Source organism: Podarcis filfolensis (genome assembly GCF_964270895.1).
Source record: "Podarcis filfolensis genome assembly, chromosome: 11".
NCBI lineage: Eukaryota > Metazoa > Chordata > Lepidosauria > Squamata > Lacertidae > Podarcis > Podarcis filfolensis.
The window spans coordinates 10,161,926-10,177,064 of NC_139613.1; the positions used below are offsets into that span (position 1 = coordinate 10,161,926).

The following is a 15,139-nucleotide window of genomic DNA, read 5'->3' on the forward strand; positions in this document are numbered from 1 at the left end:
ATATATATTCCCTAAATATATATTTCTACAGGCTTTCCCCCAGCTAGCATTGGATTTCTCTTTGGATAACTGTTTTTATCAGCTTTTATTTGTTGTAATTTATTGTTGTTATATACTATTATGATGTTTGGCACAGTTTGGTGGTCTAGAAATCTTTCAAATACAGTGGTACCTTGGGTTACAGATGCTTCAGGTTACAGACTCTGCTAACCCAGAAATAGTACCTCGGGTTAAGAACTTTGCTTCAGGATGAGAACAGAAATTGTGCGGCAGCGGTGCGGCAGGCCCTATCAGCTAAAGTGCTATCTCAGGTTAAGAACAGTTTCAGGTTAAGAACGGACCTCCAGAATGAATTAAGTTCTTAACCCGAGGTACCACTGTAGATAAAATAAAATAAAAGCAGTGAGTTCCAGTTAAGAACTCAGCTGCTGAATTTTTAATCAGATGGTATTCCTATGTTCTTATGAGTTTATTACTGATCCTTATGTGGAATGGTCCCAAGATCCCATGCTTTACAACTGGTCTTTGATTTCCACTGTCCCGCTTTCTTTCAACTCTGAACAGTTAAGGCACCACAGTGAATCTCAGTACAACATACAAGATGTGTTCACTGCTTTCAAGATGCTTATGCCCTCCTCTGCTACCATATAACAGACAAATAATTCATGCTTTTATAAGGAGAAAGTTTAAGCGCCCTGGACAAACCTGTAATATTTTATTTACATTCAATGGTTTCAATTTGTGCAAAACTAACGGAAAGCAATAAATTCAAACTTTTGCAAACAGCAAGCTGTTCCTTTGAAGACTCAGTCTCTTGCCCAGGCTGTCTGCAGTGGTGCTTGCCATTGTCTTTTCTAGAGTATTAGGCAAGTTGGAGATCCCCCTGAGCCTCACAAGCACACCCCCCTTTTCAGGTTCCACTGGCACTGTTTGCATTGCTTTCCTTTTGTTGCCGACAGAAAGTCGCCGCGACCTGCATCAGCTGAAAATGGGGATGTGATTCGGTTGAAGTGTCCACATGGTATGCAGCTGCAGAGTCTGCCTGATAGTATCTTTATGCCTTTTTTTGGACTTACAGAAGAGACATCAACTGTGGAAAAACTCACAGTCAAGAGAGACAAAGCAGACCAGTGGAAATTTACAGGGCAAAGCAAGTTCTGTCCCCTTTCATCTGCAGGCATGCCTTGACTATAAAGCTCATTAGAGCTTTAATGCTAAATGAGTTTAAAGAGCCAGCCTCGTGGCCATTTCTCACATCTACACGGTACTCTCTTGCATTGCTCCCTAGAAGTTGCTTATGGCTCATAATGGTGCTCAGTGTGCCAGCCTGAGCTGTAGGTAGTTTTGGCACCATATCCTAGCATGGAAAGAAGCACAGCTTAGTAACAGAGCTAATCTTTGCATGCAGACTCTTTCAGGTTCAAACTCTGATCCACTGTGCAAAACTCATGCTATGGTGGAAAGGGCTATAAAATCAAGAACGCTCAAGCTGAAATCCTATTAGCTGGAATCACAGCAGCTGAGATCAATGGAACATGATCACAAATCCCAGACAAGAGATTATTTAGGTAATATGCAGTTCCCTCAATGTTCAGCAGCAACTTCATGAGAACTCCTAGGACTATATCCTAAAACCCCACATGAGAATTTGCCAATTGTGATAGTTACTGGCCTGGCTTTTGAACTCGGCACCCAGTTCGCAGGACTACAGCTAGTCTGGGAATGCAAATAAACAAGTCTTCTCCAAAGTGTGACAAGCCATCTCATGAAAGCTATATGGAGGTAGTCCAACTAAAGAAACAAATTGCAGATCTGCTGCTTATTTGTGTGGATAGCAGTATCAAATCTTGTAAGAAATTTAACACCACACATCTCTCCTACAAAACGCACACACATATGGGAAAGGGTATTTCATTTATGTATCAAGTAAGGAACTAACTGGTTTTAAGAAAATGTCCTTTACCAAACTGACTTGGTTTGGTTCTTTTAGTCCCACAGCAGAAACATCTGGAATTGGAACAGTATTTAAGACCTTACCCCATCAAACAGATCCCTGGTTAAAAATAATAATCAGTTAATTATACAAGACCACCTTCAACTATAGTAAAGGGTATGATGATACAGTGGTGCCCTGCAAGACGAATGCCTCGTAAGACGAAAAACTCGCTAGACGAAAGAGTTTTGAGTTTTTCGATGTGCTTCGCAAGACGAATTTCCCTATGGGCTTGCTTCGCAAGACGAAAACGTCTTGCAAGTTTGTTTCCTTTTTCGTAAAACCGTTAATACCCAGCGTGCATTGCTTGAAGAGGTGCAGTTGCGACTTGAACTTTGAGGAGCAACACATAGCACGCGGTGTGGTAGCCTTTTTTGAGGTTTTTGAGGACTTTGGTGCTTTTTGAAGCTTTTCCAAAACTTCTTTTGCATCCATTTGGTAAGTTAAACTTTTAAAACTTTTTTGGGTTTTTTTGGATTTTGGGTTGGGGTGTTTGGAATTCAAGGACTTGGTGTTGGGGAGAGGTTTGCAAGAATCTGGGAGCTTGTGTGGTTTTTTTCTGCATTTTTATGATTTTCTGTGACCATTGGGCCATGTGGTTTTTTTTAAAAAAAATTCTAGGTTTGAATTTCTGTGTGGTGGCTGGCCGGGGGAAGAGTTGGGGAGAGGTTTGCAAGAATCTGGGAGCTTGTGTGGGTTTTTTCTGCATTTTTATGATTTTCTGTGACCATTGGGCCATGTTGTTGTTTTTTTGAAAATTTTCTGGGTTTGAATTTCTGTGTGGTGGCTGGCTAGGGGAACAGTTGGGGAGAGGTTTGCAAGAATCTGGGAACTTGTGTGGGTTTTTTCTGCATTTTTATGATTTTCTGTGACCATTGGGCCATGTTGGTTTTTTTTTTGAAAATTTTCTGGGTTTGAATTTCTGTGTGGTGGCTGGCTAGGGGAACACTTGGGGAGGGGTTTGCAACAGTTGGGGAGGGGTTTGCAATTTATGTGTAGTGGGTGGGTGGCTGGGGGAACAAGTTGAGGTTTTTGAAGACTTTGGTGATTTTTAAAGCTTTTCCAAAACTTCTTTTGCAGCCATTTGAGGATTTTGAAGACTTTGGTGATTTGCAGCCATTTCATAAGTTAAACTTTTAAAACTTTTTTGGGGGTTTTTGGATTTTGGGTTGGGGTGTTTGGAATTCAAGGACTTGGTTCTGGGTTTAATTTTCTGTGTGGTGGGTGGCTGGGTGCTTTTGAATTTTTTGGAAGTGAAGCACTGATTTTTTTTTTTCTTTTTCTGAGTTTACGAAGGTAGGAGCTGTGCTGCCATGGGACCCAAGGAGACTGCTGCTGCAGAGGCCGGCGAGAGGAAGAAGGAGAAGGTGACGCTGGAAATGAAGAAGGAGATCATCCGGAAGCACGACGGTGGAATGCGTGTGACAGACCTCGCCAGGGAGTATGGCAGGAATCCATCGACCATCGGGACCATCCTGAAGATGAGGGAGAAGATCCTTGCGACGGATGCAGCCAAGGGAGTCACCAGGATCGTGAAGAACCGCCCAGCTGTTCTGGAGGAGGTCGAGAAGTTGCTGCTCATCTGGTTAGAAGCGAAGCAGCGTGCAGGGGACACAGTGACTGAGGCTGTCATTTGGGAGAAGGCCAAGGCCTTGCACGCAGACCTTGTCCGGGAACAGCCAGGAACCTCAGGCGAGCCAGAAGTCTTCAAGGCAAGCAGAGGTTGGTTTGACCGGTTCAAGACAAGATCTGGAATCCACAGTGTGGTCAGGCACGGAGAGGCTGCCAGTTCTGATGTTCCTGCGGCTGAAGACTTTGCAGCGGAGTTCCTGGAGGTTGTGAAGACGGAGGGCTACGTTCCACAGCAGGTCTTCAACTGCGACGAGACCGGGCTGTTTTGGAAGAGGATGCCCAAAAGGACTTTCATCACTCAGGAGGAGGCCAAGTTGCCTGGCCACAAGCCCATGAAGGACCGTCTGACCCTGCTCTTCTGTGCCAACGCAAGCGGCGACCTGAAGATCAAGCCCCTGCTGGTGTACCACTCGGAGAACCCACGGGCCTTCAAGAAACACAAGGTCGACAAGGAGCAGCTGAGTGTCATGTGGCGATCCAACAGCAAGGCTTGGGTCACACGTGTGCTGTTTGTGGACTGGGTCAATCTTGCTTTGGGCCCTGCTGTCAAACAGTACCTGCTGGACAACGACCTGCCGCTGAAGGCTTTGCTTCTGATAGACAATGCTCCTGCTCATCCTAAAGGCCTTGAGGAGGACTTGTTGGAGGAGTTCAGCTTCATCAGCATCATGTTCCTGCCGCCTAACACCACGCCACTGCTCCAGCCGATGGATCAGCAGGTCATCGCCAGTTTCAAAAAACTCTACACCAAGGAGCTTTTCAGGCGATGCTTCGAGGTGACTGACTGCACCACCATCACCCTGCGGGAATTCTGGAAGGACCACTTCGACATCGTCACCTGCTTGAAGATGATCACCACGGCCTGGAATGGGATCAGCCAGAGAAATTTGAATTGCGCTTGGCGCAGCCTGTGGCCGGACTGTGTGGCACCAAGTGACTCTGATGCACCAGAGTCAACAGTGGTGCAGGACATTGTTGCCTTGGGGAGGACTATGGGACTGGAGGTCACAGAGGAGGACATCAGCGAGCTGGTGGAGGAGCACGACCACGAGCTGACCACCCAGGAGCTGGTCGAACTGCAGGCAGAGGCTGCACAGGAGCAGGCCTCGCTGGAAGAGGAGGAAGCAACTGAGGAACGGCTGTCCTCCAAAGAACTGAGGGACATTTGCCAGAAGTGGAAGGATGTGCAGGCTTTTGCACAGCGGCACCAGCAGCACCACCCTAACAAGCACATAATACATGACCTTGCGAACACTTTTGATACGACGGTCATGTCGCCTTTCAGGGAGGTGCTGAAAAGGCGGATGAAGCAGCAGACCATGGACAGGTTCTTCAGCAAGAAGCAAAGAGTGGAAGAGGAACCTTCTTCCAGTGGTCCCCCAGGGTCTTAGAAAATGTATGGTACACTTTGTTGATTTTTAAATGTTTTTCTGTCAAGTTTAGAAACTTAATTTATTGTTCCTTCAATTTTTGAACTGCTCTTTACAGTATGTGTGACTTTAAAGAGCACTTAATAAACTGTTGTTGTACCAAATTTGGCTTTGTTTGGACTTTTTTTGACCATAGGAACGCATTAATTGAATTTCAATGCATTCCTATGGGATTTCGTGCTTCGCAAGACGAAAAATTCGCTAGACGAAAAAACTCGCAGAACGAATTAATTTCGTCTTGCGAGGCACCACTGTAATTTGCAAGGTATGACTCAGTTTCTCTGCTAGTATGAAAAGTAGAGGCAATTACCCATATACAGCGGCACAGACACTTTTGCCAACTAACCCCAAACCAGAGGAAAAAGGGACAAAGGAGGGGAAAAGACAATAGATAATTTCCACTCCCATTTAATATCAGCCAAACCCCTTTTGTATATTTTAGGAATTAATATTGAATAAGTATGTGATGCAGCTATTTATAGCAATGGACATGCTTTAGTTATATTTGTCAAGTTACAGACATGAAACAATTGGAAAGGAGTCTAGTGCTATGAACTTGCCCCCTTTTTTTACAGTGTGCCGTCTAAATTATGTCTTTGGGCTGCATTTTCAAGATGGCAGAGAAGACATTAACAAGAGAGGCAGACTGCGGGTGAACAAACACACAAGGCTTAGCTTGTTACGTCCATGTTGGTCTTATAGAACTAAAGTCAAGAGTAGTTTAAGATGAAAGGTCACAATTGCTGCAATTCAATGGACATTTGGGAGAAGGCCCCATGGCATGCAATGGGGATTTACTTCTGTTTAGCCAGGCACAGGATCAGACTGTTGATAGAAAAGGTAACACATGCTTTTTAGTGCCATTTATTTCAATGGGAGTGTTAAATCACATTACTTTCCTTTGTCCCACTGAAACTGATAGGAGTAAAAAGTGTTTCAGTTTGGCTGGAACATGCCGAAATGAAACGCCTCATTCAGCTCTTCTTCAGACAAGAAATAGATGAGAATAATCATAACAGAGAATAGTGTGTTGCTTGTTTCATCTCTGAAGGACAACAAAAAATGATCTGTAAAAACAGTCACTCTTAAATCGGCTCCAACTCACAAGGCGGAGATATGTACATAAAACACAATTCCATTTATTAGATAAGCTAAAGAGCAAACAAACTTTAAAAATGCACAAAATTCTGCAGGATGCAGACTGGGAAGACATACAAGGCAGTCCAATAACAGAGATCACCTTTGCTACTCTGTGTGCCCTTCATATTCTGGGACAAATATGGATAAAAGCCCTTTCTAAACAAAAGCATGGAAAGTAGAATTACGTGCTTATGTAACAGAGACTAAAGTGTACACAATCTGGGAAATGGAGAAAGAGGTGTTAACATCGTACAATATTCATTTGGGTCCATGGGGGCAACTCCCTGAAATAAATAGGTGCTTTGTCTTTTTATGTAGGGAATTACGTGGGCATGAGGAATGATTTCATAATGGGATTAGACAGACAAGGGAGGGTTATGCACTACGTGACAGAAATGGTTGACGAGGAAACTGTTTCAAGGCAGACATATTGGGAAACAATTGAGGAAAATGACAAGATCCCTCTAAACAAGCAAGCAATAAACTACTGACTAAAAAACAACAACCATAAAACGGTTCTACTTCCTGACCTTGCTAAAGCATTTGTGACCCCATTTAAGCATACAAAGTGATTGACTGCTCAGACAGATAAGTAAAATCCCTTTGTATGTTTCTGAGTTTGGGGAATTAAAAACTGAAAAACAGAATAATCCCCAGACCTGCATTAACGCAGTCATTGCATATTGTCATCTTGCCCTGCCATACAAAAGGAGATGAGCCTATTAGGGAGCTACTGGGGACAACCCTCACTGACACGAAATGGACATCAATTGCTTCCCGGTGAGGGATTTGAAAAGGACACATATCAGCTGGAGGCTATTTTTGGACATGCCATGAAAGCACTGCATGAGCTTTAGAGCCAAAACGTCTTCTTATTTCATTTAAATATGAAAAACTTTACAAGGTAGATGATGATTTGTGCCTTAACCTGTACATTAAGCACCTGAAGCGCCAAAGAGAGCAATGGCAAAACAAATTCTCTGCCTGCACCAAGTCCCAGTTTCAATCACTGATGTCTCTTAAGTTTAAAAGACCACAGGGAGCAGAAGAGGAAAAGATCTGTGCCTGAGACCCTGGAGAACCTCCCTCCCTACCAGAGTAGACAGCACTAAACTAGATGGACCAACAGTCATACGCTCATAGAAGCACAGAATTATAGAAATGGAAGGAACCCCCAAGGCTCATATAATCCAACTCCCTGTAGTCACAAACTTCCCTGACACATACTCATCCAAGGTCTGTACTTTCCCAGAAATACCACATGCTATAAACTTGAGCACAAATATTTTGCCCAAAATGGCACCAAAAAGCCAGCACATTTTGCTTGCTCAAGTGACAGTACAGTTAACTCTTCACAAGCCCCATGAAAACCAAGCATGGGCATTTTTGCCTCCTGCCTTCCCTTGCTGCCCTTTGCAAACAAAGTTCTGTGACAATGTGCTGACTTTCTCCCATAGAACTATTACTAAGTAAAACTCTTAACAATTTTGTTAATTGTTCCACTTCATTGTTTGTAAACTTGGCTGGTGGCCCCTTTGTCAGCCCAATCCACTGGCTTCTGGGCACACATGAAGTTCCACCAAGAACTGTATATGAAACAGTCCTTGGTACTGGAGGATGGAATAGTCCTGAGATGCATGGAGCTCCATCCATGGTACTTGAATACGGACAGTTATAGATTGTTGTATGTTGTATGAAAATTACTATTTCAGAAATCTGAATTCAACCCAATGACCATCTCTCTATAAACCTCTCGACTCAATACGTAAAATAACTACATTAAAAAAACAGGAATATTTACAATAATATTTATATTACCAAATAAAGTTATTTTAGGTTCTGGAGACATGTCTGGCATTAAATGCTGCTGATCAACTGTTTTAAAATAGTTTTCCCTTTTTGGGACATTATTAAATATCCATATTCATTTTCTGTTATGTAACAATTTAAATTTCTCTTCCATTTGTTTTAAAAGAAAAAAGTAGTTGTTCATGATTTAGCAAGAAAATATAATTTTACTTGTAAGGTAAAAAGTAGAGGACCCTTTAATCCAACTATCAACATTTGATTCTATGCATAGGCAGGAATATTTTACTTTTAAGTTGCATAATGTTATGTTTCACCTAAAATACTGAAAAATAAATGGTTAAAAAACTTCCACTTTAACTACCAAGTCATCATAGGAAATTTCATAGTTATCAGTCATGAAACTGTTTTTGTATCCAAATAAAAAGATTCCATAGGTTCTATTTTTCACCACTGCTTATTTGTTCATTATAAAATATTAGTGTTAAAAGGGGTTAAGCCTAGGCTAAAAAATGATTCATGGTGTTTAGAGAGCAAAATGTTTCAATATTGTTACATAGCTCATCTCTGGAGGCAGAGTAAATCAAGTATCTCATTCCAACATATTCTTGTCCCACCAAAGCAATCTTAATGATTTACAGCAATCAAAAAGAGAAACCAATTTCACTGCATAATAATACTGGGACTAAGGATATGTCTGTATTACATACTGAAGTCAGTTTTTAAATTGATTGGTAATTGATTTAGATGATTTCCTCTGAGAGAACCTTTATTGTTGTAGTCTTGTGAGGATTCTAAAAATGCTCACCCAGATCTCTAGGCTTTGTCTGGAACAATAATGCTAAGATGCCTAATTTGAAAATCATACTGTTTAAATAGGCTTAAAGCGAGTTACAACGAGTAGTGTAGACATGCCCCAACTAACTATTGAAGTGAGAGGAGGCCACTTTGTAATCTACTTGAAACCTTCAGGCATAAATTGAATAATGCATACATAAAATGACAACATGTTACACTGGGATCCAGGCTTTAAAACATTTTTAACAGCAGGAAGTTCCTGATCGGATCTAGGAATTGTGTAAACAGATATTTAAGAAACTGCCAACGAAGATCCACAGCATATTGAAGTCAAGCAGTGTTAGAAACACAGATATACAAGCCAGTCGCCGACCTTAAACCTAGGTTATGGGCGCAACAACGGAATGTCTAGGCACTCTTTTCTATAACAAGAACCCAGTTTTAATCTGAAATCTTAGGCTCAGTACTGCGCCCAGAGCTCAGAAACTGCTCACGCTAATGAAATTCCCTGTCGCAATTTGCACCTCGAATGATGGGAGTTTCGAACACTGAGGTCAAGGTATGCAAAATGGAAGTTGGTCCTGATTAACACACACTCCTTCCCCATCCCCACTGCAATCTCCTTTCGTATTCCCTGCCTCAAGATTTATGACAATTCCCATGTTACAGCGGAAATGGGGAAAGACGTGGTGGTGGTGGCATTCATTCTTATTTGTCCCCACCATTCTCTGAGTTGTACAGTATGAACCAGCGCTTGGCTTCGGCGTAGCCAGGGATGGTTCCAGTTTCACCACATTTAAACTGCAGAGATTAAGCAGACGGGGCTCCTAAAAGGTGAAAAACCCCTTCCTTGTTTAAAAATAGACTTCTGCGTTTTTGGTTTCACAAAAAACCTTTTCATGCGGAGAGTGGCAAAAGGAATGGCAGCATGAGTCAGCCTGCATGCTTTTCTAAAGAAGAGGCTCCAGACATGCTTTCACCCAGAACTGGTGCAAAGCAATGATATCATTGCAAAAAGGCCTAAGGAGCCAGAAAGGACAAGCTGTGGGCAAGCGAGGGTAAAGGTCACACCCAGCACACCAATGCCCATTACCACATCTGGTCTGTTTCAGGAGCTGGAAGGCAATGGGGCCTCTCTCTCCCCATCTGCCCAGCCACCTCCAGAGCAAAAGCCCCGAAACTCTTTCCCAAGCCCATCCCTCCCAACAGACTGGTGCCTAACGGAAACAGAACTCCATAGAACCTGCTTTAAAAAAAATTCTGCACATAGTAAAGGTAAGGGGACCCCTGACCATTAGGTCCAGTCGTGACCGACTCTGGGGTGGTGCTCAGCTCCCTTTATTGGCCAAGGGAGCCGGCATACAGCTTCCGGGTCATGTGGCCAGCATGACCAAGTTGCTTCTGGCGAACCAGAGCAGCGCACGGAAATGCCATTTACCTTCCCACCGGAGCGGTACCTATTTATCTACTTGCACTTTGAAGTGCTTTTGAACTGCTAGGTTGGCAGGAGCAGGGACCAAGCAACGGGAGGTCACCCGGTCGCGGGGATTCGAACCGCCAACCTTCTGATCAGCAAGTCCTAGGCTCTGTGGTTTAACCCACGTCCCTATTTTCTGCACATAGATGCAGCTAAAACCGTTCATCAACCCCTGTCCTGTGACCTCTTATGTACGATGCCTGAAGGCATGTAACCCCCCCCCTTTTGCTTATTGAAATGGGGGTGGCGTAGCTTTGGCAAAACAAGCAGTGGCAATAAGTTTCTTAATAAAGTTCTTGATTTTGTACGTTTTAGTCTGAGAAAGCCAGACCTGTAAATATTACAAAATGATAACAATCGCTTAAGAACAAGAGACAGACTTACTGTCACCAGCTGTTAACTTTCTGATCAGGGCAGCCTAGGAAGTGGGTCCTTATCTGTCTTAGTTCAGGACATGCTGACTAACACCCCTATTGAAGCAGCAGACCTTTGGCTCCACAATCTTTGTGTATTGGAAAATGTACGTGGCTGCCTGACATTACTCCCTTCTTAAGTAACTGGAGGTCTCAGAAGTGTTCAGAGAACTGTAATCCGGGTGGAGAAGGCCAGACACTGAAACGGGAGAAAAATCAAATTCATATCCCTGTTCAGAGAAATGAAGATGTATTGCAACAGCAAAGTCTCTGAAAGTTCAACTGTTCCAGGACAGAAAAAGGAAGAAAGAAAAGTGGAGACAGGCAAATAGTGATGGAGTAAGAACATGCATCACACCCTGGGTGGAACGGGTTTAGTTATTTGCTTAAAGATGACTGCATCTTTCCAGAGCCACAGTGTGGAGAGTCATGGGATGCTAACAAGGTTGCTTACGGGTGGCTTGTTCTACCTCTGTATCTCCCCATCACGGCCTACTGAAAGCCCAGATAAGGGAGTCATCATATCTTTCTATGGCTTTCTAGCACAGCTGATCAGGAGTGCTGGATCACAGATAGCTTGAGTGCCTCTGCTCATTCCTATGGCTACTGGGAGTTTGCAACCCAAGATGTAGCTAGTTACTTAAAATCAGTATGTGAAGTTCAGTTCCCTCAAACTGTTCCCGCCCCGCACAATATCTGCACCTTAAGAGTTGCCAGGTCAGAGCAGTACAGTAGTGATACCTCTGGTTACATACGTAATTCGTTCTGGAGGTCCGTTCTTAACCTGAAACTGTTCTTAACCCGAAGCACCACTTTAGCTAATGGGGCCTCCCGCTACCTCTGCTGCACGATTTCTGTTCTCATCCTGAAGCAAAGTTCTTAACCCGAGGTACTATATCTGGGTTAGCGGAGTCTGTAACCTGAAGCGTATTTAACCCGAGGTACCACTGTACAGTGAATGCAGTATTCCCCCATCACGGTCCATACTTCTGGCCTACCAGCACTATGTCCCTGTGGCTCCCTGCCCTACAACCTTCAGGTTCCCAACCCTCCCTTGTCTGCTCATTTCCTTCACACCACTTGTGTACAGCCATTTGTGTGAAGTTCTGCCCTCATCAGAGGCTCTTCAGTTCTTCTACTTCATGACTCCAGCATGCATTTGTTTAGTTCAGATCCTTGCTTTCCCTTTTATTTAGCTCCAATGGGAACCATTGCTGCTGTCCAGGATGCTGGACAAGATGTGCCTTTTGTCTGATGCAGCAGGGCTCTTCTTGTCTACCCGATATCTTGATCACAACACCTCAATTCCATACCTCCCGTCTCCTGCAAGCCTCATTCTTCTATCTTTCCTTCAGGCACCTCAATTTTAGTAGGCAGTCTGCTCCCTTCCTGCTTCTAGGACTCCTTGCCCCTTGGCTTGCCAGGACATATGCCCAGTCTTCAATTTCTCCCTGTGTGGTCTTAAGTCTGAGCCAAACTGACAATGTTCTCTCCCCTTTCAAAAGCTGGGCTGCAATACTGCTTAGCTCCCTGAGCAATTGAGCATGCCAACTCACAAGCGCAATCAATCGGCACCAGATGTGCCACCACAAGAACAATATCAATTATTATTGCATTTGTATCCTGACCTTACTCCAAAGAGCTCAGAGTAGCACACATGGGGTTCTGTGATGTTATTATCCTCACATACACAAAGTGGTGTGCTGAGCAGATGGAAAATACAAGACGACAAGCAACTTTAAACCATGATTTCCCTACTGCATTTGTGGAAGTTCAAATCATGATGCAAGTGCTTAACTATGGTTAATACAAATAAAGGTTTGCTATGGTGTCTAAATTGATATTTGATTCTCCACACTAGTGTTTCCCAAACTTGGCTCTACAGCTGTTTTTGGACTACAATTCACATCATCCCTGACCGCTGGACCTGCTAACTAGGGATGATGGGAGTTGTAGTCCAACAACGGCCAGAGACCCAAGTTTGGGAAACCCTGCACTACACCAATCTGACTTTCTTCCTAGGGAAGGGAAGACAGATTCTTGCCTTTATCTTCCTGGGATCAGCTCTGAGGAAATGGGCAGCTTTTTTTCTTGGTACTTCAGATCTTGATCAGTGTGCATTTGAGGCTGCTACAAAAGATTCTGGGAATGTTTGGATTATGCTGCTATGAAGTAGACCAGTGACAAATGACTTTCTATTAAGTTTCTGTATGACCCAGGTCCTGCAGCCTCTGAGATGACTCAGTGTCTGGCCATGAAAAGGGACTTGATGTGGGCAAGCCTAAACGAAACTGAATGCCAACAAGACTGAAGTAATGATGAGCTCTCTGTATGTTTTGCTCTCCCTTTCCAAGCAGTGAAAAGATCATGATAAGTTCATGGTCAGTTGTTTTTGGGAAACGATGCACTGGGATTTTCTTTGCCATTTGAAGACAGTTTGGCAACTTCAGCTGGTGCAGATTTCAGCGGCTGGGTTGCTCACCAGGGCAAGATGGTTTGAGCATGTAAGCCAACCCCGGCCTGGCTACATTGGCTGCCAATTAGTTTCTGGGCCCAACTCAAAGTGCTGGTTTTGACCTATAAAGCCTTAAACAACAGAGGACCGCATTACCACTGCCCGTATGAACCAGCCTGGACCCTGCAATCATCATCTGAGGCCCTTCTTGTGTGCCTCCACTGCAAGAGGTCCGAAGGGTGGCAACACAAGTACGGGCATTTCTGTGGTGGCTCCCCACTTGTGGAATGCTCTCCCCAGGAAGTCTTACAAATCAGGCAGGTTGGGAAAGAAGAAAAGGGATGCATCAGTGAGGCCATGCAAGTCTCGAATCAGAATCAAGGATAGGTCTCCAGAATTCAACTAACTCTGAGAACACTAGATTACTTTTGCTGCATGCTATTAGCTTCTAGCATTCATTGCGGGCAATACCACTCCTTTCTCAGCTACAAACTGTGAGTATGACTTTCAGGACAATGACATGCATCCCAAGTGGCTGAACAGATGTTACAAGTTGCAAGTTTGCTAGCCTACTGCAAAGAGGCATCACAACCAATAATGCTCACCTTCCACTGGCTATTCAGAGTTGTAAGCATAGTAGTCATTGTTCGTACAATTCAAGATGGTGGTATAACCAACTGAATAATTAGACAATGAGGACTGAATGCCATGGTCCGAGGAAGAGAGTTTCAGGCAATGCAAATCCATTCTCTGAAGCAGGGAAAACCTAGTTACAATATACCATGTGGAGCAGTCTTTCAACTAAGCTGTATTCAGCAAATCACTTCACTAGGTTCCATTTCTGTATTCTTTGCTGTTATCCAACACTGAAAGATCTACTGTAGACCTTGCCAGCATAACACTCTGGATATCTTGCTGGTTTAGTAATTTGCTTGCCTTGCTGGTTCACCAGACTGCTTGTCTACCTGTTGGCTCAATAACCTCGGATTCCCTCCTGCTTTGACATGCCTTGCCCAATCTGCAGGACCCAGCCCTACAAGGATTACACTCACTTTGACCCCATAAGGAACTTTACAAGGACTGTCACCCGACTGGAGAAGTCTTAACTGAATAATTGATTAACCAGTCAAATCTGCCTATGAATAAAAATAGGAAAGGGAAAAAAGGCATTCGTTATTTGTTTTTAGATGATCCCAGCATGTGTCACAGCAGCCTCCATCTCAAAAGGAGGGGTAAAGAGAAGGGAGAAAGTCAGCACCTGCCTTCTTTTGTAAGTGGTTTGTCTGAAAAATAACTAAAAACTGCTGCCTGATTAATTTGGGGGAATATTTTAAGTCATTAAACCACTAATTGCGACTCCACAAATCCAGGGCAGAACACTTGGCATTACACAGAGTCCACACTCAAGATCCCCATGAAAAGTGTCTGAGGGAAGGTTGCACTGAGATTTGGGGCAGGCAGCAGAAATAAGAGACAACTGCATTCTTTCTGCCTGTTTCATAGGCCATCATAACAAGACACTCCACAATTCTCCCCAAGTCCCTTGGCATGAACAAATGTCTACGTCCAGAGGTACGGTCATGTCAGTAGAAAGCACAACTAATGGCTGGTACTGAAGCAAATTAAAATCTGTGGCTCTCCAGACCTAAACCTTTGTGCAATTGACTCCCATTCCTGATTGCGTTGCTTAAGAAAGAAAATTTCCCACTGGATTCTGCCTTCTTTAAAAAATACAAAGGGAGGGGTTATTGTGATATATGACAAGACCTATGGGCCACATCACCTATGCAGCTTTGCAAGGAAATGGGAGGAAACCTCAGTCCTTTGATGGCTGAGGATGTCTCCCTTCCTTAAAGATGTAAGTCTATCACTTAAAAGCCCTCAAAAGAAAAGGTCATGTGCCTCTACTTCCTGGTGTGCTCGAGGGTGGAAGTTCTACCTCAATCAAGTCTGGCCACTTTGGAATAGTTCCAATCTGTTACCAAGCCAACAGCA

General features: G+C 43.6%; 1 protein-coding gene and 1 long non-coding RNA gene across 9 annotated transcripts in view; both read right to left on the reverse strand.

Moving 5' to 3' along the window:
• DYM (dymeclin) overlaps window positions 1–15,139 on the reverse strand; it is a 172,146-nt gene that overhangs the window by 5,965 nt on the left and 151,042 nt on the right. The gene's annotated exons all lie outside the window — the stretch shown is intronic.
• LOC310744525 lies at window positions 8,127–14,285 on the reverse strand. The gene is made up of 3 exons (XR_014539604.1): window positions 14,197–14,285; window positions 10,398–10,888; window positions 8,127–10,042 (listed from the first exon to the last, which is right to left on the reverse strand). It is a non-coding gene; the product is annotated as an uncharacterized lncRNA (long non-coding RNA).